General features: G+C 35.1%; 1 protein-coding gene across 6 annotated transcripts in view; it reads left to right on the plus strand.

Moving 5' to 3' along the window:
- The window catches only part of Chchd3 (coiled-coil-helix-coiled-coil-helix domain containing 3), a 276,433-nt gene that overhangs the window by 68,945 nt on the left and 182,808 nt on the right, over positions 1-24,680 (plus strand). The gene's annotated exons all lie outside the window — the stretch shown is intronic.

Here is a 24,680-nt window from a genome sequence, read left to right on the forward strand (position 1 = left end):
ATCCTCATTTTTCCCTTTCCAATTAATTTGGCCCTGATATCTGTACTTTTACAATATATTGCAAATCCATAACCTTTCACCATTTATATTTCTACCTTAGTCTAAACCAGTGGTTCTCAACTGTGAGAGATTTTGCTTCTTTCTCTTATGAAACATTTGGCTGTGTCTGAGGAGCTTTTAGATTGTCACAACATGTCCTCACTTTCCCCTTTCCAATTAATTTGGCCTTGATATCTGTACTTTAAAGATATATTGCAAATCCATAACCTTTCACCATTTATATTTCTACCTTAGTCTAAACCAGTGGTTCTCAACTGTGAGAGATTTTGCTTCTTTTCCTTATGAGACATTTGGCCGTGGGGACCTTTTAGATTGTCACAACATCTGGGCTACTACTGGCATCTAGTAGGTAGAGGCCCATGATGTTAATAATATGCTGCAGTGCACAGAACAGCCCCTTAAAACAAAGAATTATTTCATCCAAAATGTCAATAGTGCTGAGGTTGACAAAACTTTGTCTAAGTCATTTTCATTTCTCTTTTGTACTGTTACAAAGTCACCTGTAAGGATTCACTTTTGTTTTTCAGATTTTTCATCGCAAAGTAGCATTATTGTGTTTTAAAAAAAATATTTTGAATTTTGTTGATGTCTTTACATAAAACCTTCTTGTGGCTTTTAAAATTAGTTTTAGCATAAAGTCAAAGCCCTTTCTTTTGACCTTTTGTCCTGTGCTTATCTTTATATATATTTATACACAGATTTTCTCTCTCTCTCTCTCTCTGAACACTTGAGCCATGTAGGATGCCAAACTTGTTTGTGCTTACAGCTTTTTGTCAAGAATATTTGAACCTCATATTTTGTATGATTAGCTCCCTCTTATTGTTCATGGTTCTCAGTTTCACAGAGAGGCTTGACCTGGTCACTTAGTCAAAAATAACTACTGGGTTCTTGTTTTTACATCTTCTCACTCAAGCTGCCCTTTTCCTGCTTTATGTTACTTTGGAGAACTTTAATTGTTATTGTTTCCCTCCTTCTACACTAGAATATGAAATCTGTAAGAGCAAAACTCATTGTCTATTAGGTACCAAAAAGAATATTAGCAAATTACAGTAATAGTTTACTTGTTGAGTTAGTAGATTAAAACAAGATAGAATTTGTAAAAAAAGAAAAAGAGGCTGGAGAAGTTGTCTTCTGACAACAGCAGGTATCATTTAATGATTGCCTATTGTGTACTGATGGTGCATTGCACACATTAGTTCTGAATTCCCCAGGAGCCCTCTGGTGAGGCCTGCTTAGTCCATGTGTTGTTCCTTTGAGATACCTTCATTTCTTTTCCAGGATCCAAGGCCTCTGACCTCTGGATGTGGTAGCTTTGTTTTCTGTGGGTTTGTTTTACAATCAGAAAGCAGCTGGGTGAGAGTTAACGCCCTTACCCTTAGCAGTATTACTGTCAGAAGGCATCATCCAGATTCAAATCTGGTTCCCTTTTCCTTGTACTTCCTTTTCCAGTTTTCATGGTTCCTAGGAAGCAGCTGTGACTCATGTCCCTTCCACTAGGCTTCCTTGGCTTTCAGTTTTTGATATTGTGACAACATTTATACTTCTGGGCATTATTTTTTGCTTTCAAGTGACTGAGGCAAAAATGATCTACCTTTCCATTCTGTCCAGAGACAGTTGCTTGGTTGCTTTATTTTTAGTGAACATTTTCTAAAAGTGAAAACCTGACAGTTCACAATGTATTTTAAACTTTGATTATATTTATTTTTGGCCAAAACCCTACTCAAAATTTGTAACTACATGTGAAATGTATGCTACATTATGCATTTATATTTCACAGGAGATAGAAACAAAACATGTTTTACATATTTTTTGAGCCTAGATATTTGGGACAGTCAGGAAATATCTTGTATCTTGGGGCATATACCTCTGATTTTTTTTGCCATGGTTCTAGATTAAGAACATTGGATTTTACAATCAAGGGAAATGTAAAGTAATATGGATTTGTATCTTGAATCTCAACATTCTTTATCTGGTTTGGTGAGAGTTTTTGTTGAAACCTGAGAGACCATCTTATCTCTACTCTCTTGCTTTCCATGCCCCTGGTCTCCAGTACTTCCTCCTGGGAATCTGGATCTCCCCAAGGCACCAGAGAAGGCAAAGATCCCATAGTGGCACAGTGAATTGAGTTTCATTATGTTCTCGTTCATTTGATAAGTTGAAGGTTGCCTTGTGCTTCATGCCCTCTTGTATTTATCCTCCCACTCACTATCTTTGAATGTTTTTTTGACTGTTTTTTTGGTTTGCTTTTCATTTTCTCACAGCTTGTCATAGGAATGACACACACTCAGCAAACTCAGCTTTAGACAGCTTTTTGCAGAGAAGAACAACAAATTCAGTAGTCAGGGAACAAAGTGAGAGAAAAATGAAGAACAATATTAGAAAAGAACCCTTTGGGAAACTGCACAAAAAATGTTATATTAAAATCGATACCAGGGCTTGACCTTTTGTGGTACTGTATATTTTAAAGCCTGCTATTGATTCTCTCTTAATAACATGTTTATTCTAGTTTACTGACATAAGCCTAAGGAGACTATAAAAGGAAAAGATCAAATTCTTTATTATGGTGGTCATTTACATTTGTGCCAGGCATTCTTTTTTTTTTATGGCTTACTCGTGTTACCTGTATGTATTTAGCAAAATGTTCTTCTGCAGTACAAGTCTTGGAGAGGATACAAAGCGAAATTTTGTGTTTTTTTTTTACTTTTAGTATTGAAAGTGTTCTTGATGTTGTTGTGCCTGATAGCTCCCCAAAACAAATTAGAATCTTTTTGTGCTTTTTTTCATGTGTTTAGAAGGCAGAAAAATTTCATTTTGATTGATTTTCCTTTTTTTTTTTAAGTTCTGAAAACCATTGGTAATCTATCTAGTTGAGGTACATTTGGTGATACTTCTCTGCATAAAGGAGCCGTCTTTCTTTTTTTTTTTCTTTTTTTTCTTTTTTTTGGTATAACCAGTGGCACAATGTTGAATAGGAAATCTACTAGCTGACTCCACTGATGGCTCAGTCTTGTCATTTCAAAGATAGGAGTATTTCTTGCTTTTCACTGTGTGAGGCCATTTCCACCCCACTTAGGAAGACATCTTCTTAAGGATGTTGTCCAGTCTTGAAGTAGTTGCTCTGTGTCTCATCTCCTCCAGTTTTTTCCATTAGAGAGAAAACAGAATTAATTTTCTTCCCTTTCAGTTGATTTTCTCCAACATACAGATATTAAGAGATATCCAGAATAGCAAGAAGGACCTGAGAGATCTACCTGGAAAGGTTATCTAGCAAATGGCAAATTAAATGAGATTCAACCTGTGGAACATCAAGTTAATAGGCTTGGGGAGAAATAGGATGCTTGGATCTCATTCATGGTTTAATATGATAGTCCTGTTGTTTATGGGACATCTGATATCACATATTAAGAAGCCAGACAGCAATTCCAGGAAGTCTGTAATGGACGAGAGGACATTTTGAAAGGACAAATAAATTAATGAAGAAGCTAAAAGAATTGGAAGATTGAAATACATATATTATAGCATTAGGTCTGGAAAAGGCTCAGTAGTCATGTGATGGGTCCCTGAGGAGGTTCAGAGAATAGAATTAGGGGCTTCTCTTAAGCCCCTAAACGCTGGAGGAACCTGGTATCAGCAGCTGTCATTCTCCCCACTGCTGTGGGTGGGTCAGGCATTGCTTCCTGAGCTCTGGCATGCTTGCTAGGATTGTAGAAGGTAAGTGCCACAAAAGGTAGCCTGGAAGTATGCAAAAGTAAAACTCACATAAAACCATGATTTAAAACTAAAGCCTTGTAGTCATGTTGACCCCATGGTAGAAACTGAGTTATGATATGTGTTCAGAAAGGAAGTGAGGACGAGAAGACAGTAAATAAAGATGCTGGAAGAGTTAAGTGGGCCACTTCCAGAGTCTGCTTCTTCTTGCTTCTTTTACCTTGTCTCATAGTCACTTCTTGATAATAGCTTGGTTTGTTTTTCTGTGTTCTATTGTCATCCTACCCATAAATATCTTCTAGAACCTAAGAATATCTAGAGGTCAAAGTGAAAAATGATATATGATAGTAATAAATTTTTTTCCTAGTTACAAAAATAGCACACTATATAAAAAATTGGAGAAATGTAGCTAAACAAAATGAAAAAAAAAGAAAGAAAATTGTTCATAAGCCTAGTATTTACACAAAACCAAGTAAATATTTCGGTATACAGATATATATCCACAGAAGAAAAAAATAGCAGAAGGGGTGTCATATTGCCATTTTTTATGAGCTGTTTTATATTTGCTCTTGGGATATATCATGAACATGTTTTGTCAGTATATAATTTCATGGTAGTTCACTATTAGGCATTCAGGCTTCCATGTAAATAGTTCAGAATGTTTAACCATTATAAACACACTGCATTAAATATCTGTGTTATTAAACTTACACATACCCAATATTTCCTTAGGGTAGATTCCTATAAGTAGGACATACTAGTTCAAAGTCATACAAAATGTCATTATTGCTGAATTACCTTCAAGATAATTGCTCTGGTTAACTCATAGCCAGTGAGTTCATTTTTTTCTCATTATTGCAAATTTGGAGGACATATTGGTAAAAATCAGTATTGTGTTATACCCAAGTGACCGTGCTATATCGCATCTATTTATTTGGCTAGTATTTGCATTGATTTTTAGATGGGTGGTTCCTAATGGGATAAAGTAGTCTTTTTGATGTTCTTGGTTTAAAATATTGTCATATCATTTTGGGTAGTTGTTAAATTAATGTAGTTTAAAAATTTTAGTTTTCTGATTAGTTGTCTATAGACAAAATCCTGATACAGCTGGTGAGAGTCAACAGATACATAATAGTTATGATAAAGTATATAGTGCATAAGAGTTTAGTTGAACTGGAAGAAGCTCAGTATTTCTTAAACTTCCAAAGCAAATAGAGCCTAACTACGATTTACACCATGCTATGTCTACAAATGCATAGCTGTGTTCTAAGATCAAGTGTCATAGAAGAAATATATTAGCTTTATCTAAGTAAAACAATGTCCTAGTGAAATGAGTGACTAAACTCTAGTTTTGAAAAGTTATAAGATTAGACTTTTGTTTTCTCAATTCTTCATACTGATCTGAATTTTAAAATTCCTTTTATAATTAGCACAGATTGTTAAAAAAAAGTGTTGCGCTTACTGTTTTGAAAATACAAGTAAATATTTCTCCTGGAACTTTTTTTTTTTAATTGAGATGGGATGTTGCTGTGTTGCTTAGGCTGGCCTTGAACTCCTGGGTTCAAATGATCTTCCTGCCTCAGCCTCACATGTAACTGGGAATAAAGGCATGAAACCGCTGTATCTGACTCTGGTGCTTTTATTGATTCCAGACTAGTAGCAGATACACAATTCTAGTTCATTGTGCAGGCTCATTCTTGGGTGAGGATGAATCTTGTGAGATACATGTACTTCACCCTTCAACCACATAATGCTGATTTAGTATAATGAACACAGAACTAGCATTTTGTAGATGGAAGAGATTTTAGATTTTTTGTTTTTAAAGCAAAAGTAACCCACAATTGATTATCAGAAGGAACTGGATTCTAGTCATCCCTTCTTTACTTACTAGCTGAGCATGGATGACTCAGTTTTCTCGAGTTCGGTTTTCTCATATTTAAAAATGGAAACAATTATAAAAGCACTAAATACTACTTCCCTCCTACTTTTGCTATAAAGATTAAATAATGAAATTTTATTGGATTCAAACTTCACTACTATTTTTGATAAGAAAAATAAGATGGTTAGTATTACAACAACTGATTCTAAAAATGTTAAACTTTTAAATACCCTCATTTTTACAAATATGACAGTGGAAGTTTGATACATGTATTAAATCGGCAATACCTAAAAATCATGTTTTTCATTTTGCCATAGCTGGAGTTAAAACATTGCATCTCAAAATGTAAAATAGAAGATTATGTAAATGTGAATTTATAATTTGGAATGCATTGTCAAGGTACAGAAACAAGGTAAAATTGGTCTTTATAGCCACATGGTGCTTTTTCATTGTCATACATGGACAGTGACAAAATTATCATCTCCTCACTTATCACACTTTCTTGAGTTTTATGTGTCTCCCACAGATAAAATATAAAGGCTCAGTTGTGGTACTTATTATTCTTACCTCTGCTTTTAAAAATAAATGGTCTATCTTACCTTCTCATGGGGTTGACCCAAACCTGTAGAGGTTGTTTTACCATTTGAAGTCCATTTTAAAAGCAAACAGATCTTTAGCTATTTTAAGAGCATATTTGCCAACTCTATACTCTTTTAGTGCTGCAAACATGATTCTTAAGGTTTTTTTTTTCGGAATTAGCAATTGTGGGAATTTCACATTGTACTAACAGTCTGCAAATCATGTTGTATGTAGTCTTCGAAACATTTATCTGAGATGTTGCCTTCTGAGGTTTGTGACTAATTTTATTTATCTCTATTTATGTATCTCCTTATACTTTTAGAATTTATTTGTTCAAAAACTATTCAAATTGACCTCACTGGTTTCTTATGTCTTTTTCCACCCCATTTACTTGCTCATAGATATATACAACATACTGCAACTCCTGGAAACTCAAATACATTTTTTATTTTTCAATAACTTAGGTATTTCATTTCATCCGGGAAACTATAATGAAAGTATGTAATAGTGTTACTCATTTTAATTTTTATTCTTGCTCAATCACTATTTAAACGAATGGTAAGTTAATATCATGGCAACATTTACCGCTGATAGGCGTGTATTGTATGTGAGGTTTCAGGAGGTGGCCATTATTATGTGACATTAAATGGAAGAGCAATTTTAATAAGGGTTCTATAGATATTTGAAAAGAAAAAGAATTTGTAAATGTGTGCTATTTAAGTTGTACTTCCATTCTGAGTTAATTCTATTAAGTGAAGCTAAAATTGAACTAGAAATTGAAGCAGTATTGCACCCTTTAATAGTCTTTTTATATGAGTGGCCTTTTTATTTTGGGGAGGGTAATGCTTACCTTTATTCAGGTTATCTTTATGTAGTGAATACTCTTTCTGAACTGTTATGTACTACAAATATATCATTTTATTACTAAGAAAGCCTAATTACCATGGATTTCTACAATAGACATCAAATCTATCCAATTTATTAGTGGGGGGGGCCCGGGGCCCAAAAGTTAATGCCTGTCAGTGTTGGAGAGGTCTAATTTGAATTCCAGCTTTGCCTATAATCTGTGGTCTTGAATAGGTGAGTAACCCATGCCTTTATTTCCTCAAATAGAAAATTGGGTTAATAAGGATTCTACCGGATAGGTTTGTTTTTAAGTAAAGGTCAAATAAGAATGTATGGTTAAATAACATGTAAAGTGCTTGGTACCCATTAAATTTTCCATACAAAATGCTTATTCTTACGAAGAGCTTTTTCTGTCTTTGAACCAAAGAGCAGTTGAGTGTGATAGTCAAGAATGTGGTCACTGCAGGTGGACTACTAGGATTGGGGTTCCAACTTTATGGGTTCCTAGTTTTGAGACTACATCTGTAAGATGGAGGACAATAACAACCCTTACCTTAAGGTTCTGTTCAGGGGTGTTTTGAACATTTAAATGGGACAGTCCATGCAAGTTCTTAGACCAGTACAGAGACTCATACAGAATCACAGTAAATACTGTATAAATAATATTATCTGTTATAACCATTTATTTCTGGAATTGTTTCCTAGTTGAATAGAGTGAAAAATCTGTCCTCTTCTCCATAGGCCCTTTCTCATTTCCCCTTGCCTTTACCATTTTTAAAGATAGAAAAAATCTTGATGAAATGCAGAAAAATCAAACTTAAGTGAAGCTAGATGAACGTTTTTCTTTTTCAGGAGTCAGTCATTGATTATCTTTCTCTTAAGACTGTGCCCATTTCTAGTTCTAGAAGTACAAATAGGAGAAATAGGATAGCTTTCTCTCTCTCTGTCTCTCTCTCCCTCTCTCTCCTCTCTCTCTCTGCCTCTCCCTCTCTCTCTCTGCCTCTTTCTCTTCCTCCCTCCCTTTCCCTCTCTCTCCTTTCTTTCTGTTTTGAGACAGAGTCTCATTATTCAGTTCAGGCTTTTCTTGAACTCACTATGTATTCCAGGCCTTCCTTGAACTGGTGGCAATCTTCTGCCTCAGCCTTCTTAGTGCTGGGATTATATACATGTGCCACCATGCTTGTAGCCCAGGCTAGCCTTGAACTAATGATCCTTATGCCTCAGCTTTAACTAATCTTTTTGAAAAGTATCTTAGCCTTTAGTAGCTATTCATTTTGTTTAAGTTTTAACATTGATTTGGTGCTAAATGGTTGATTCTTGGGTATTGGTACCTTTTGCTTTTTTTTTGCTTACTTAGAAAATAATTTTTAAGGGGTTGGAAATCTCTGTAAGTCCAAGTTTCTCTGATGTTGAAATACTGCCATGGAGAAAAAATTGTGTTTGGCATTGAAAAAGACATTCTGAAAGGAGATACAGATGATGAGCAGTAGATAACTCTGCTGATATAGTTAGAACCCCATAATGAAGATAGACAGTAAGATAGAATAAAAATATGTAATTTAAAAACTTTTCTTTTGTGTGCCAGAAGGTAAATAAAAATAAAGTTGGAGGTATCACATAGTAACCGAAATATGGGCCTTGAAGAGAGAAATTAAATAATTTTTGGTGAGGAAGATGCCATCAGGAGCTAAGCCTTGATAAAGATCTTAGAAATCAACTGTGAAAAATCTGTAAGCCGTGAAGTAAAATGAAGTAAAAACTCATGAGAGAGAAGTCTTAATGAGCATCTTTCTATTGCTTTGACATTTAAGGAGAAAATACCTAATTTGTACTTAGGTGTATGACTTTGCAACTTACTATTGCCCTGTGTTGTCTGTCCTGTGACCAAGGTAGGTAGTAAGCACTTGAAGTATGGTTGATCCAAATTGAAGTAGGTAGGTTCTCAGTGTAAAATACAAAATCTCTTCAATAATTCTTTTATATTCATTACATTGAAGTGATGTTTTCAGTGTATTGTAAATACATTGTTAAAATTAGTTTCAACTGATTCTTTTTACTGTTTTAATATCACTTCTGGGAAATTTAAAATTATATATGTAGTTATATTTGTGTTTATGCTGCTTTCATGTTTTGTTTTATTTAAATATAAGGGAATTGCATAAAAATGACATTACAGAAGTAAAAAAAAAACCCTAATGCCCAGTATTCCATCTCACTCTCTACTGATAACTATCATTAATAATTTCTTGTGTATTTTCCTAAATATTGTCTTTTTCCTTAAGGACATTTTAATAAAATTAAAAGCTCAGCTGTAATTTAATGGATTATTTTTGGTTTGAGGCGGCTGAAACATACCAGGTGAATGTCTATATGCCTTTTTAACTCAATCATTCACACTGAGAAGAGTCTTAATTACTAAATCTATGCACCTTTAAAGAGACACCACAAGTACCTGGAGGGAATGTCAGGACTAGAGCTTGGAAAGAATCTGTTAATTTTCATTGAATTTGTAGCATCAATTCTTTTAGATGGTTTAACAGAATCATTGTCAGTGATTGTGGTGGTAATTAGGGTCTCATACTGAATGAAGATTATTACCTATCATGGGCAAACTTTTCAAGACTTTATAGTATAAACTTGTAAGCAATTGTTTTTTTGTTTTTGTCTTTTTTTGGGAATAATTTTTGATATAATTACTGATCTGGTAAATGTGGGATAGAATGAATATAATAGTGTTATGGATATACTATATAAAGAAAGAAATGACACTGGTTGACATTAGAGTTGATAGGATTTTTTAGTATAATGTGCACTGTTCTCAGCATATAACTGCTCAATGAGTATTTAAAACATGTTATTTCGGTTGAAAAATAGAGCATTAAATATTTCTCATGCTTTTTTCTAAATAAGATATTTATAAACTATCAAAATATGACTTCAGTGGGCTGGGGATTTAGCTCAGTGGTTTCTCCGCCTGCTGCGCAAGCGCAAGGACCCGAGTTCAATCCCTGGTACCAAAAAAAAAAAATGACTTCAGTGAAAGTTTAGGCACTAGAGAGGAATTAGTTTACCCATGTACTCATTTTCTTCCTTTATTATAGAAATAAAATGAGGCGCATAGAAAGTACCATTGCTTTTTAAAAATATAGCAGACATTGCGATAATATAGATGAAATGTCTTGCGAGGTGTCTTCCTGAAACATTGTAGGTACTCAGTATTAACATGGATTTTTCATTTTGTGTTTGACTTAGAGTTTGTGTCATTTCGTTTGATTCTATAATCATTTGGCATAGAGAAAACTATTGGCTCAGAGAAGTTTTATTGGTAAATTCAGAGTAGTTTTAAACTCAGAGGTTCTAACTCTGGGAGAAATTTTAGTGATTAATTGCATTTTTTTTCCCTAGAAGTGTGGATACATCTTGGAGATTGGACCTTATTTTTATCCTTTGGATAATGTTTTAATTTAAACTTATAGTATCATTAACATTCCAGTTAGGAGTATTTTCTTCACAGCTCTGTGACTTTGGGTATTATTCAACTGTCTTCAATAAATTCTGCTGTCTTTCCTGCTCTTTCTTTTCTTTTTTTTTGCTTTTTGAGGCAGGGTCTTGCTATGTAGTTCAGTCTGGCCTTGAACTCACTATGTAGCCAGGCTGGTCTCAAACTCACAGTGATCCTCTTGCCTCAGCTTTCTCTTTCTTGTTTTTCAGTTTACTTTTAATACATGGGATTGTTTGCAAATGAAGCAGATCCAGTAGTATCTGCAGATTACTCATTTGTTGGATTAGATTGACACATCGAACCAACTTTGCTATGTAATACTTTAAGTACTTTCCTTTATAGAAGGTATGGAGACAAGTCACTATTTGATCTCAACTTGCTACTTTGTTTTACACATTAATAAAACTGAAATGTTGATTCAGTTGGCAGATTTAATTCCTACATGTATGATGTATTTCAGTGTAGATTACCCAGTGTTATTTTTTCACTAACCTTCCCCCTGCACCACCTCTTGGCATAGACACTTGCGTTCTAGTAATTTAAAAATTCTGATAAATGACACTTGATAAATAGTGTGATCCTGTGACTGTTGATAAGCACTAGAAATTCAGTTGGTGAAGCATCAGTTTCACACCTGAGACCCTGGTTCTGAGTTTAGGTTAAAGGTTTGCTTGGCATCCGTAGTCTTTTTCTCAGGTCCCCTGATAAATACAGTGATTCAAAACCTCATTTTTCTTCTGCATCAAATCTAGGCAGCACTCTGAATCATTAAATATTAAACCTTATATTCAGGAACATTATTCTCTCATTAATATTGCATTGCAGCCTAAACTGCATTGTTCAAAACATTTTAGGATGTTATGCAAGTCTGTCAAAATACATTAACAAACTTAGTCATGTTGAACTAAGCAAAAAATGACAAACTTTTTGTACCACAAATGTGTTGTGTTGTGATTTTTCTACAATGTAAGCATGTTGTGTTGGAATATTTGGACATCACTGTAAAGATAAAACGGACTGCAGTGGAAGCCTGATGAAATGAATATTTATCTTACGTGTAACATCTACACATCTTAATGAAATTCATAGTTAGCCCTAAAGTTTTTCTTCCTTGATAGTATTTATGTATTTTAAATATTACTTTTACTGGGAGTTGAATATGTGTTGATACCATTCTAGCTGGTTATAAAATGGCAGTATCTGATTTAGAGGCCATTTTTCAAATCTCCATGTTGGCCATCATCTGCACTAAATCAAAGCTATATAGGCTCCTATGAATTGAGTAACCAGGAAACTTGATATTTGGCAGAGTGTGAGAGGGTAATCAAGTTCAAGTCTTAGTCTTTGTGACAAAATTTGTTCAGGATTGCTGGGAACATATCTGGTTTCTTGCTGCTTTTCACAACCCTGTTAGTTACAGTGAGAAGCCATAAAATTCTTCCTTTGAAGAAAAATGACAAGTATTTTTATGTTTAAATTGTTACTTAAAAAATAAATCTTTTTTTGCACAATAAAGAAAATTCAAATAGCAAAAAATGTGAAAATTTGTAATTGATGAAGGGGATGCATTGTATTTTTTTTGTGTGTGTGGAGTGGCAATAACAGTCAGTGAGCTTTATGTGGTTTGATTGTATCGATTATACTTTAGTAATTACTGACTCCTAATGGGTTAGAATTTAACAAGTGAGGCCAGTAATAAAAGTGTGGATTGATTTTAAAGCAGCTTTGGTTACCTCAAGTTTTTGAATGAAGGAAAGATTTATTTTCCTATGATATGTGGATCAAAAACTAGATAGGCAGCCAGTGGGCTCATCTTGAACATCTACAGCTGTTACTTCAAAAATGATAGAAATGGATATTGTGAGGTAAATAATGAAGGTGGCATAGTGAATTCCTGCTGGTTGAGAGCTAAATTATTCATTTTGTTAGTTTAGCTAACATGGTTCATGCTGTGTGGGATTTGAGTACTATGTCAATGACTAATATTGCATAATTAAAAAGCCTGTGTTCCCCAGGTCTGTAATATAGTTGAAATTTAGAAATGGTTGTTCACATCACGGAAATACAATTTTATTTGTACAAGTTGATGCTTTTTACCTACTGATTTTTAAGATGTGAGGATATTAAACATTGGTTTAACATGTAGGCAGTATGCCCAAGATACTTTTTACTGTAGTTCATCTTCCAGCTCTTTCTCCGTGCTTCACTTAGCGCCCCACAGTGTTTTTCTTCTTGAAAGGCTGCTCCATAGTAAATGGTCCATTTCAAAAGCCTGGTGGGCATGCTCCCTCTGCATGGCAGCATTATCCATTTCTTTCCTTTTCACTTGGAAGTAATGTTGCTGGTTACTGAAAGAGTTTGGAAGCGTCACTACCACTGTACCTCCCTGGTTTGTGGGGCTGCAAAGGCATTTATACCTTTACAAAAGGAACCTCAACATTAATTCATCTTCTCAAGTTTAGTAACTCTGAAGGGAAAAGACCTAACATAAACCTCTTTTAATTTTTATGTAATGTTATACACAGTATTTTGTATTCATAATCAGTCTGACTCTAATCTTTCATTTTATGCTTCTTAATGTAATTTTACATGCAAATTTGTACTTTTGGAATAGCTCTTCAGCAGCATTTCTCAACCTCAGAGAGTCTGAGAGTGGGAGAAAAAGAGTAGAAGCACATTCTGGGCACTTGTGTGATACCAGTACTTGTGTTTGCTTTGCAGTTGCATGAGGCACAAATGAATAGCAGACCGCATGGCAGTGCCCCACACAAATGGGCCTTAGGTAGAAGAGCTTTGTTAGGGGAAGGAAGATGAGACATGTCTATCAGTATTTGAATCAGAGCAATGAACATTGTTCTCTTGAGTCTTTAGCTAATCATTTTGGTTCTTATAGTTATGATCATGTAACTTAGTGAGCAGCACATGATTTTTGGAGCAGTAAATCCAGAATGTGAATTGTACTACATTTGCCTATGTGATTTTGAGCAGTTTATCTTATCTCTTTAACTGTGAAAGGGGAGTACAGCTACTTTGAGGGATTTTGTGATGAGTAAATGAAATGATGTATATAAAACACCTGTTAAAATACCTGGTATAAGGAGATACTTTATAAAGAGTAGCTATTATAATAATAGCATATTATGTATTTAAAAATTTAAATGGCATAAGTGGTATGTTGAAATCATCAGTAATAAAAGATAACAAAATAAATGGAGTTGAAAGTGAAAGGACCATGTAGGTCTGATGTTTTTTGTTAGAATGAAATCCAGAGTCTTGATAGACTCTTGGAGAGCAAAGCCCAGATATTATGTTCTGTATCCTGCTAGTTGAATCCTTGTCTTCCCACTGTGAGGTACATATTAGATCCACAAAACATCCTTTTTAATGCCCTTTGATCTCAAGCAATTTCATTTATTGCTTTTTTGTCTTTGTTGTGAATTCTGCATCATAATTATTTCTTGAAGAATACCTATACTTTAACTCAGAAAGAATAAATAACAAGTGAGAGTACAACATAGTGCCTTTATCTAACAATACTGTATTAGAGGGTTGATCTTAGTTAAGTGTTCCTAACACACACACACACACACACACACACACACACACGCCCCCAAACAACAACAGTAATAAAGGAGGTAGAAGGAAATGTTGGGAGATGATGGATATGTTAATGGTCTTGATGGTGGTGATGATTATGTGGGTCTTTATTCTCAAATTCATCAAGAGGTGTGTACATTAAATATGCACAGCTTTTATGTCAATCATACCTTAATAAAATAGATTAGAGAGAGCAGAGGAATGTCAAATAAGGGAATGAATAGGAATGATCCTAAAATGATAGTATGTAAAATTTTAGGGAATTTTATGATTTTTTCCTGTTTTGCTACATGTTTCTGCCATCTCTTTATATTTAAGGTGGAAATTAATATAAAATTAAACTCTGAATTGATGTAGTGATGTTTTTAAATCAATGTATTTTTCCTGGTCATTGTTTTTCTGTAGCATGATTTCATAAGGGACACAAGGAATCAAACATCTGCCAAAGAATGAATTTTTAGCTGATGAATAATGTCAGAGAGGCATGAAAATTGAGCGCCATTATCTATGGAGAATATGTTGTAGAGCAGACTCGGTGGGTGTGTTGACATTGTCTGCTGTACTTCCTACACATACCCTTGTGAATTTTACCCGAAAGATGGGTCTAAGGGATAGGTCTCTTCACACCTTCATATGTGAAGGAGGTGGCAAAGGAGTTGAGGTAAAAGCTATAGGGCTGTCCTTTTTCTAAGGCCTACATTTAACGAGATAATAAGAATTCTTGTGGTTGTGCCCATGATATAAAATTTGATTCTTAGGAAGTGATTTATCCTTTTGTTGGAGGCGTTTTCAAATAGTTTTGAGAATAAAATTGGTTTTGGAACATATATTCCTTTGGAGAAGAGGGTTTGTCTTCTTGTTTTCTCATATAACTTCATTTGGCTCATCAGCTTTTGAGAGGATGTCATTGTTGCTCTGATTGGTTGGCTGTGTCTACCATCATTATAGGATCGGTGCTTGTTGTGGTCTCTAATCTTGGACTTACTGTTATACAATATTTAATCAAAGTAGTGATCTGAAATATAGGCTATTCCTTGATTGTTTAAACCCTGTCCATCAGTTGTGTGTGATTGTTGTTAGTAGGCTGCAAAATGGACCATGTTACTCTATCCCTGTGTAAAATTGCTCATTTGATTGTATTTTGGTGTTAACAGTTTTTATTTTGCTATATGCAAAGACTTCACAGTGCTTGTAGTAAAGAGGGCTTTGTTAAGTCCCAGTTTTTTTTTTGAGGAAAATGTAGCTACCTGATAGTGAAAATATGATGTAGAGATATTTTGGTAAGAATTAATGTACAGTGCCGGGGATTTAGCTCAGTGGTTCCGCCACCTGCCTTGTAAGTACAAGGACTGGAGTTTGATTCCTGGTACCCCCCCAAAAAAATTCAGGCTAAGAATTAATGTACATTGCCCAAGATTTTCCCATTTAGCTTTTTATTAATATTGCCATTAGGGGCCAGGGTTTTAGCTCAGTGGCACTGTGCCTGCCTCACAAGTGCAAGGTCCTGAGTTTGATCCCTAGTACCAGAAAAAGAAAAAGAATTTGCCATTAAATTCTTGAACTCTTAAATGTTAAAATATAAAGATATAATATACAAAAGATTCTAGTGAGTTTGAGGGTTGGCAGACTTCTGTTGTCTTTTCCTCTCAGTTTCAGTCTAATTGCCAGCTTTTTCTTACTGGTAGAAGAGCGTCTGGTGATGCGTGTGAGCCACTAACTTAGATTTGAGGTAGCACAGGCGCCTAAGGGATTGGCTCCCAGTCTGTGTGAATGTTCTTGAGAAAACCTTTAAGTTTCCATGCCTCTGTCAACTGATTTAGCTGCAAAGTGTGGGGAGACTGGAACACATACCAGTGGTGGTAAACCCATGGCATGCATACTGCAGAGGGCTGTTTGTAGCTTTGGAAGCCCTAAAAGGTTCACCATCACTGATATAGATCTTCCCCAGGTTCCCTTGACAAGAGATTGCAGATTTGTCAGCTGGTGGTTTACACTGGGATGCCCAGGCAGCGACTGCTTCTTTTTCCATCATTCAGCAGATAACTCTAGTGAAAGTAGCCCAGGAACTGGACCTAAGTGCAAGTGAGTAGGAAGATTAAAATAAGGAGGCATCTACTGGACATAGCAGCCACAAAAAGTCAAGTGAGAACACTCAAAAAGGCAGCTTCTCACAAGGATTCTTAGGAAAATTTCAGTGGTACTTTAACATTTGTAACATTGACGACTATTGTCATTTGATTCTAAGCTACTATTAATTTTAAGTTATATTTTGATTTTATAGACATTAAAGGTTAGGGAAAAATAACTGCTGTATTTGATAAAATAGATGAAATTCTAGAAGGAAACAAAGGAAGAGTTAGGAGAGGTGATAATTAAATGATATAAAACATTTCACTGAGGTAGATGAAGACTGAATTCTTTAAATGGAAAAGACACTTTATTCTGGGTAGGATTGATAAGAAAAGATGTACACCTAGTCATAGATGCTAAGACTTCTGAAAGATAAACTTAGGATATAAAGAAAAACTTACAAGCTTCTAGACAGAAAGAACAATTAATGGAAACTAAAGGAAACAAGATCATTCTGAGTTTAGGGTTTGCTTCTGCAAAGCTAGAAGCTTGAAGGTGAAATGACATCTTAAGATTCCTGGGGAAAAAGGACCAAAATCCCAGAATTTTTTGCTGAGCTTTCAGTCACCTGTCAGGTAAAGGAAAACAAGGGCCGTAAATAATCAAAGATTTAGAGATTTTGTTAATGGGAATAGCTAGTTGGCAGAGTCCATTAAAGAGACAAAACACATCAGTTATTTTTACAGAGAAATTAACGTAAGAATTTCTAATGAGATGTTTGAAAGCTCTAAAGGCAAAAACAAAACAACAAAACAAAAACCTAAATCTAAGGCAGTGCTGTTTAAAGTGTAATGTGTGCCATCTAGATAGTTAACTTTGTCTAAAGTATAGTTTGTATAGTTATACAAGTTTATAAAGTAATAGTTTGTGTAGTTAGCTATGTCTAAAATCAAAAAGAAATTGTTAAAAATAATTTTATTTTTCCCAGTGTATCTAAAATATTCTCATGTAATCAATATAAAACTTACTAGTGAGGCATATTATCATATCCTTTGTTATACTAAGTCTTCAAAATCCAGTGCGTATTTTGCACTCACAGTATATCTCAGTTTGGGTTTAGCCACATTCTTTGGCTCAGTAACTGCATATGGGTAATGGGGATCTTGGACAGTACAGCTCCCAGGCCCCTTAGAGATAGTACTGGCAGGAGGCAGTCACCACCTCTCTCCTGGCAACAGGGGACAATAGGAAGAAGTGAGAGTTGTTGAAACTTTGGAGCTTGTGAGGGCTTTGTGTCATTGCAGTTTAGACTTCTGAAAAGGACATGTATCTTGGCTGGGGCTGGGTTCTCTGAGCCCTAAGGAAAGATTGATTTGAGGAGTGTGACTGTAGGTGGGAATAGTGACAAGGGTGGCATGCAGTGAGATTGACTGCTAGCTTGGATTAACTGTATGCTGGATTCAGCTACTGCCACAGGAGCCAGGTTTTGTTGCTGGTGTAAGGCAATGAGGCCCAAGTGGTGGGGTAGCGGCAAACCAGAGACCGTTTTTTCCTTTAGTTATGTGGTCACCCTCTAGCACCTCTTATTGGCAGAACAAAACAGGGACCCAGGGGCAAAGCAAGGTAGGAGAGGTGCAAAGCTAAGTGTCACAGCAAACTATCTAACATAGTAGTCCATCTTAAGAGAATACTTTTAAAGAGAGCATTAACCAAGTTAAGTATACCAGAGACCTCAATATAGAGGTAGATGAAGAGGAGATGAAGCACCCAAGAGACTCAGTTTTGGCTTATGTACATGAATGATAGTCCGGGAACATCTAAAGAAAGTACTAATAAAGATTCTTGACATTGAAAAGAAATACTTGAAGAGAATACCTACAAATTGCATTAACTTAAAAGCACTGGTTTCTTAGCCAAGAGGTAGATTGGGGGGAAAGTCAAAAATTTCAGATAATTTCATCTTACAGGGTCTGCTGGGGCAGTAGTTGAGAAAAAGAGTAGAGGCTATGCTTTGGAACAATATTAGGGAAAAAACTGAGGGTTCAGATGGTTTGAGTAATAGAATAGAAAAACACCATTGTTGGTATTAGGGTATATCGCGATTTGATATAACCAGAAAAGCAAGGAGAGGAAAAAAAGAGGTAACAAAGTAAAAATATTAGTAAACAATATAAAATGGAAGAAATAAATATTTCAGTTATTCTGCTAATAATTGTGACTGGTTACTCATGCATGTAAAGATCGAGGCTGTGAGATTATTAACACACACACACACGCCATATATTATTTATATCAAATGCAATAAAGATAATTTGTTGTAACCTTAATAAAGGTTAAAAATTAATGGATTACCAAAGCTGTACCAAACACAAAGAAATAGAAGAAAAGGTACAGTTGAAGGTTATAAGCCTTAAACAGAATACAGAAGCACAATTATATAATGATCACGAGCAAGGTTTATAAAGACAAGTCATTAACCTTTATGTGTCCATCAAAGTAGCTTAATATATGAATGATAAGTACTGAAAAATTTGAAGACTACTAGATTTAATAAAATGAAGGACTTTGTGTAATTATTCTTTCCTTATGTGTTTACTCTGGGCTTGATGGAGAGGCATACTGAGTTTTGACATTGAGCATTCCTGTAAGAAGGACAGAGTGAATTGGTTGGTGCATGCATGTGTATATGTGGGGGAACCATAGTCTACCCATACCATCTCTGCCAGCTCCATGTGTGAGAGGCTCTGTGCAGCTGGAGGGTGAGAAGTTGCAGTTTGGCTCAAGCCAGAATATCCTTTGAAATAGAAAAGAAGTACTGATGTGTCTTAGAATGGGCATGTGTTCTCTATTGCTGGCCAAACATTTTACAGGACTTACCAGTTTACCAGTGACATAATTTCAAATATGTGTTATGGAAAAATATATCCTTTATGGAAAATGAACACGAGTGCAAAATGATGTAAAAGGCTTGGTTATATGTGGTCTATAAATATACTGAGATTGTCTCCAACTTTAGAGTCCTCTGTATGGGAACGCAGTTATGTCTTTCTGGTCGCTGCCATTCCACACTGTCATCTGCTCAAGGCCGAGGCTGCCTTGAAATGGAGACTTGCTGGAGCACTTTATTTGTTTGTTTGTTTGTTTTGTTTTGTTTTTGTTGTTTTTTTGGTACCAGGGATTGAACTCAGGACCTTGCACTTGCCAGGCAGGCATGATGCCATTGAGCTAAATCCCCAGCCCATGGAGTACTTTATAGTTTGCCCAGTGGGTGCTGATGAAGGAGATTTACCCTAGGGATGCCTCCATTTGCCCTCAAGTTTTTTTTTTTCTTCCAGCTGAATTCATAACTGTTTTCCTCCACCATGTGACTAAATAGCTGTGGCATCCATCCAGGAAATGCCGTTGTAGGCCAGGGATGCAAAGGGACCGGTGAGGATACTTTCTGAATAAATCTTTAATAGTAACAGGTCATGCATGAACATTTCCTTCCTTAATTTCTATGAATCAGATATTTCAAGCCCTGTTGATATGACACAGTTTAAATGGTGGGCCTCTTTACCTCCACCACTATTATTTAGCTGTATTTTGACTTACAATAATCAATACATACTTTAAGATAAAAGGTTGATCATCTTTTTTTGGTACTGGGGATCGAACTCAGGACCTTGCACTTGCGAGGCAGGTGGCAGAACCACTGAGCTAAATCCCTGGCCCTTGATCATCTTTAAGATGCCAGGCAGGGCCGGGAATTTAGCTCACTGGTGCCACGCCTGCCTCACAAGCACAAAGTCCTGAGTTCAATCCCTGGTATGGGGGGGTGGGGGGAGGATGCCAGGCAAAGAACTAGCCATGGGTTATTCCAGTGAGGGAAGACATGAGTGCTTTGGGGTGTTGTGTAACTTCCTTCTAGAGAGTTTTATTATGAATTGCTAAGGGAGAGTGGTTGCATGGCTGATGTCATGTTTGTGGTAACATTAACTTGTGAACTAAAATCAAGATACTTTTCAGTTATAAGTGAAGTAAGAGAAAATGGTTGCTAAGAAGAAGGAAATCCAAGACAAGTGGTATTTTATTCACCAATGAGAGCTGAAACAAGAACTTTAGGGGCAAAATTGTATGTATTGTATTGGGAGATGAAACTATTTAGGATTACAACTAAGAATAATCCCCAGGTATATTTAAGCTTTTAATTTGGGCCTGAGTTCTTTTTCTTTTTGCATTATTTTGAAGGTACAGAGGCAAATGTTCAGATTGTAACAAAATTTTAGTGTGAGTTAAAGTAAATTTTTTTTTTACAGTGTTACTGTGGAAAGGAAAGCATGTTAGTCAGCTTTCCATTACTATTGCAAATACCTAACATGATAAACTTATTCAGAGAAAACGTTTACTTTGGTTCATGGTTTTGGAGGCTTGATTGTTTATGATAGGCCCTGTTGGTGGAAAGAAAGTACATCATGGTGGCAGTATGTGGCGAGAAAATCTGCTCACCTGATCATCAGCCAGGAACCAAAAGAGAGGAAAAGGAAAGGGCTAGGGTCTTAGCCCTTTTCTGCCACTGATTTAAAGACCTCCCACTATGCTCTGCTTCTTGAAAGTTCCACCATTTCCTTTTAGTAGGGGACTAAGCCTTTAACACACGGACCTTTTGGGGACATTGAAGATCCAAAGTATAACAGAAGTCTTGATTATTAAATCCTGCATGCATTTTAAATGATATTTACGTAGAAATATAGATTACCCTCTTGGTTATTTTCAGAACCAGTTTCTAATGCTGGTCAAGCACTATTGCTTTAACACGTTTATGCCAAAGATTGAAATTTTTTGAATTTTTGCATGAAATTCATATATGTTACCTAGAAAAATTCAAAGGACAAGAATTTGAAGAGAACACACTTCATTATGTTCCTTTGTTATGGAGATTCTAAAAATGGGTCACTAGGCATTTAAGGGTTAGTATCTGCTTGCAGATTATTCAGCTTTCTAAGACAGTGCTATTTATTGCTGAATTGCCATTTTCTAAAGAGAATTTACCAGATTATCATTATATAAAGATTACCTGTATTCCATAATCTTTATTAAAATATGCTCATACTTTATTCTTTCAAATGTATATTTACTGAATACTTCCGAAGAGCCAGACACTATTTAATGTTTGGTTACAGTAGTGCTTAAAACAACTCTTATCCCTGTGCCTTTGATAGTCTAATGTATGTGTGTGTATTTTGTAAGAATGCAGGCACTGAAGTCAAATTGACTGAGTTTAATTCTGGCTGCATCCCTCGCTGACTTTGTGACAGTCAGTAAATTACTTATAACTTTTGTAAATCTCAATTTTATGTCATTTCTCTAGGCCTCAGTGTCTCATCTGAAATATAATAATCTGTTCAATTGGGTTGTGAGGATTAAATGAGTTAACACCTGTAATGTAATGTGCTTAGAACTGTGTCTGGCACAAAGTCAGCTCAATAAAATGTTAGTTCTTATCTGTCATACATACAGATATTGTATATGAATTTAACAAGGCTGTATCAAAGTACATTCATGTTTCTGTGTTTATATTGGATATCAATGCACTTTTCTTCTAGGATTTGAAATAATTTGAGCTGAGAAGTTTTAAACTTGCTATGTACTTTTATTTTTGTAAAGTCTTATAAATGGAAAGCTGTATACTTGTTCTGACATTATTTTTTAATAGTTTAATAATTATCTCATTGAATTACCCAGCTCAGCTTTTCTGTTTGAAAGTGAATGGCAAACAGTAATTTGAATGCTAGTTCAGCATGTTCTGACAAAGTATGATGCATTAAAATAAAATTTATCATTAGCACTAAAAAATGACCATTCAGGTTGTAGTCCCTCATTTTTCTTTTCCAATGTTTGAAACAGTCTTTTTGAGTTAAGAACAGTGCAATATTATCTGTATAATGGCAGTAGTTCAATTTTAAATAAATCATTTAGTCAGATCACTTTATCTCTAACAATTGCAATTTCCCGTTTATTCTAACACATTATCTGAGGTTCTTATCAACTTTCTTTCAGGACTATAATGGCCTTATATATTACATGATAAAGTAATTTTCTAACTTAGAATTGTATAGAATTACTTATATTTCAACCTACATGAAGATAAATCTGAATATTTGTAAATGGCCAAATGAGTAGCATCCAAATTCAGATAAACATTTAGGGCTATTAAAATCCACTTCTTTAGGAAAGAGCTAGTAATAACTTAGACTTCCGCAAACTCTGACTTGATGTACTAAAAACAAATAAAAATGAACGTATTTTAAAATAGCTATGAATAATACAGGATTTCAAAACTATGTTTATATGATCACAAAGATGAGCAATATAATGGAAACTAAGTCTTGTAGGGAGATTACTTCCTAGATCAGTGGTGGCAAACCTATGGCATGTGTGCTGCAGTAGGGTGCAGGCTGCTTGTTATCATTGAAAGCGCTAAAATGTTTGCCATCACTGCCTTTAGGTGGTTTAAGGAATGTGGCTTGGTTATCAGATCAGGGTGTTTGCTGCCTTGGAGTATGTCTCAGTTTTTCTTATTTCAAAAAGGGATTGCAATGCCTCTTTGTGAAACATGGCAAAGTTGAAGATAGAAAAAGAATACCTTCTCCTTTCTTAAAACTTTTAAGTTCTTCAAAATGAAATAATGCTAGTTTTGAGCAAGACTGAAATACATAGAACTAGACTTTATAGCAGACATGTATGTGAGTTGAATGTATACGAGTAGCTTTTTAAAATTTTGATTTAAAACGACATGTAATACTAATTAGAGGAGATTTGGCTGGTTTTTAGAAATTCATTTTGCCCGTGTATGGTGTATCTTAAGTCTGTCATCTGACTGAGAATAAAACTGAGAAAAATAGCTGAGTTGCTAGGGCTTGGGGTATAAGGGCAGTACCAACTAGTGTATTTGTTTCATTAAGCTTAGGCAAGCTATCCAATTACTTAATGCAAATAAGAAAAGTTTACACTGAACTCCTATTTCTTTGCTTAAAACTCTAGAGAATTTAAATGAGGAGAGATACGTATTTAAGAGAAGGAAATTCAAATGAAACTTAAATCAGGGGCTTAATGTAGAAAAATATTAGACTAGGATATCTGAAATAATAAGTGGGAAATGCTAATAAAAAAAGGAATGTATTCGCTCAACTACTTGGTATGTTTAGTTTTGTTTGGGGATAATTCTTAAATCTTTGGGAACCCAAATTAATAATGAAAGACTTATTTCATCCCATGCCTTCTTTTCACCTAAAAGGGCAAGTCAGGTGTTATCTTTCATTGCCAATAAGAGTGTCATTCTCCTTTGCCTGGGGAGTGTTTGAGAAATAGCATTGCTTCTGATGTTAGAACTCTACAATTGGGGGAGTAGTTCTTACAGCGATTCAGAAATCAGGATCATCTCATGTGGCTCAAAGAAAAATTGGTTTACCACATGTACACCTACCTTTCATAGATGGTCATTTAGTAGCTTGATGGGATATAAAACCAAGGAATCAGAGAGGCAATTCTGAAAAGAATTGGGGGTTTGGGGCATGTAGTTTTCTTTACAAAGTGGTTATAGATCATTAAACAGTTTAAATGAATCAATGAAAGATGAAGCTTATGATAGAAAAAATGTCTGTAAACAAATATTTTGGAGGGGAAATTGGGGAAAAAAGGAATAGTATAATTTATAAGTTTCTAATCTGTAGCTTTTACTTCTAAAGACACTGGACAGATTGAAACCTTAATTAGCGCACCATTTATCTGAAACTACCCAACCAAATAATTTGAATATAAAAGTTTTTTGCAGAGATGATTTTAAACTTCTGGTACGCATTAAAGCTATCACAGAACTTCAAAGGAAGTTTGTTCTGAGTGCTTGTAGACCCAATTGATGTTTTCTCTCTGCCTAAGACACTTTTTCCTTCCCCATGTGGCTTGGCTAATGTCCTTTAGACATCAAGTCAAATAGCTGTCCTATCATAGTAGGAATGTAAACATTATGTACTGCAAACATGTACCAAAGGGGAAAAAAAAAAGGGAAGGAGATCAAGAGATCGGGGAAGGAGGGAAGGGAAAGAGGATGAAAAGAGAAATTAAAATGTATTATATACGTGTACCAGCTTCCCACAGGGAATGTAAACATCTACTAATAAAAAAATTTTAAAAAGAAAAAATGCATTTGTTATTTGTAACTTAATCATTAAGCTTCATGAGAGCAAATACTGTGTCTGTTGTTCACCATTATTTTCCCAGTAATCAGAATAGAGCCTGGAACACAGTGATTAGCTACTGAATGAATTGATGAATCCATTTACTCTTACATAGTGTACAATTTTTGTTAAATAGAAAAATCTAAGAATCAGAGTAGAAATATGTGTCCATTGAATGAAAATTATAGTAGTATTAAAATTTGTAGATAATACCTCTCATTTA

The sequence above is a fragment of the Heterocephalus glaber genome, unplaced genomic scaffold (assembly GCF_053883595.1).
Source record: "Heterocephalus glaber isolate CG9 unplaced genomic scaffold, H.glaber_assembly_v1.0 deba00000546, whole genome shotgun sequence".
NCBI lineage: Eukaryota > Metazoa > Chordata > Mammalia > Rodentia > Bathyergidae > Heterocephalus > Heterocephalus glaber.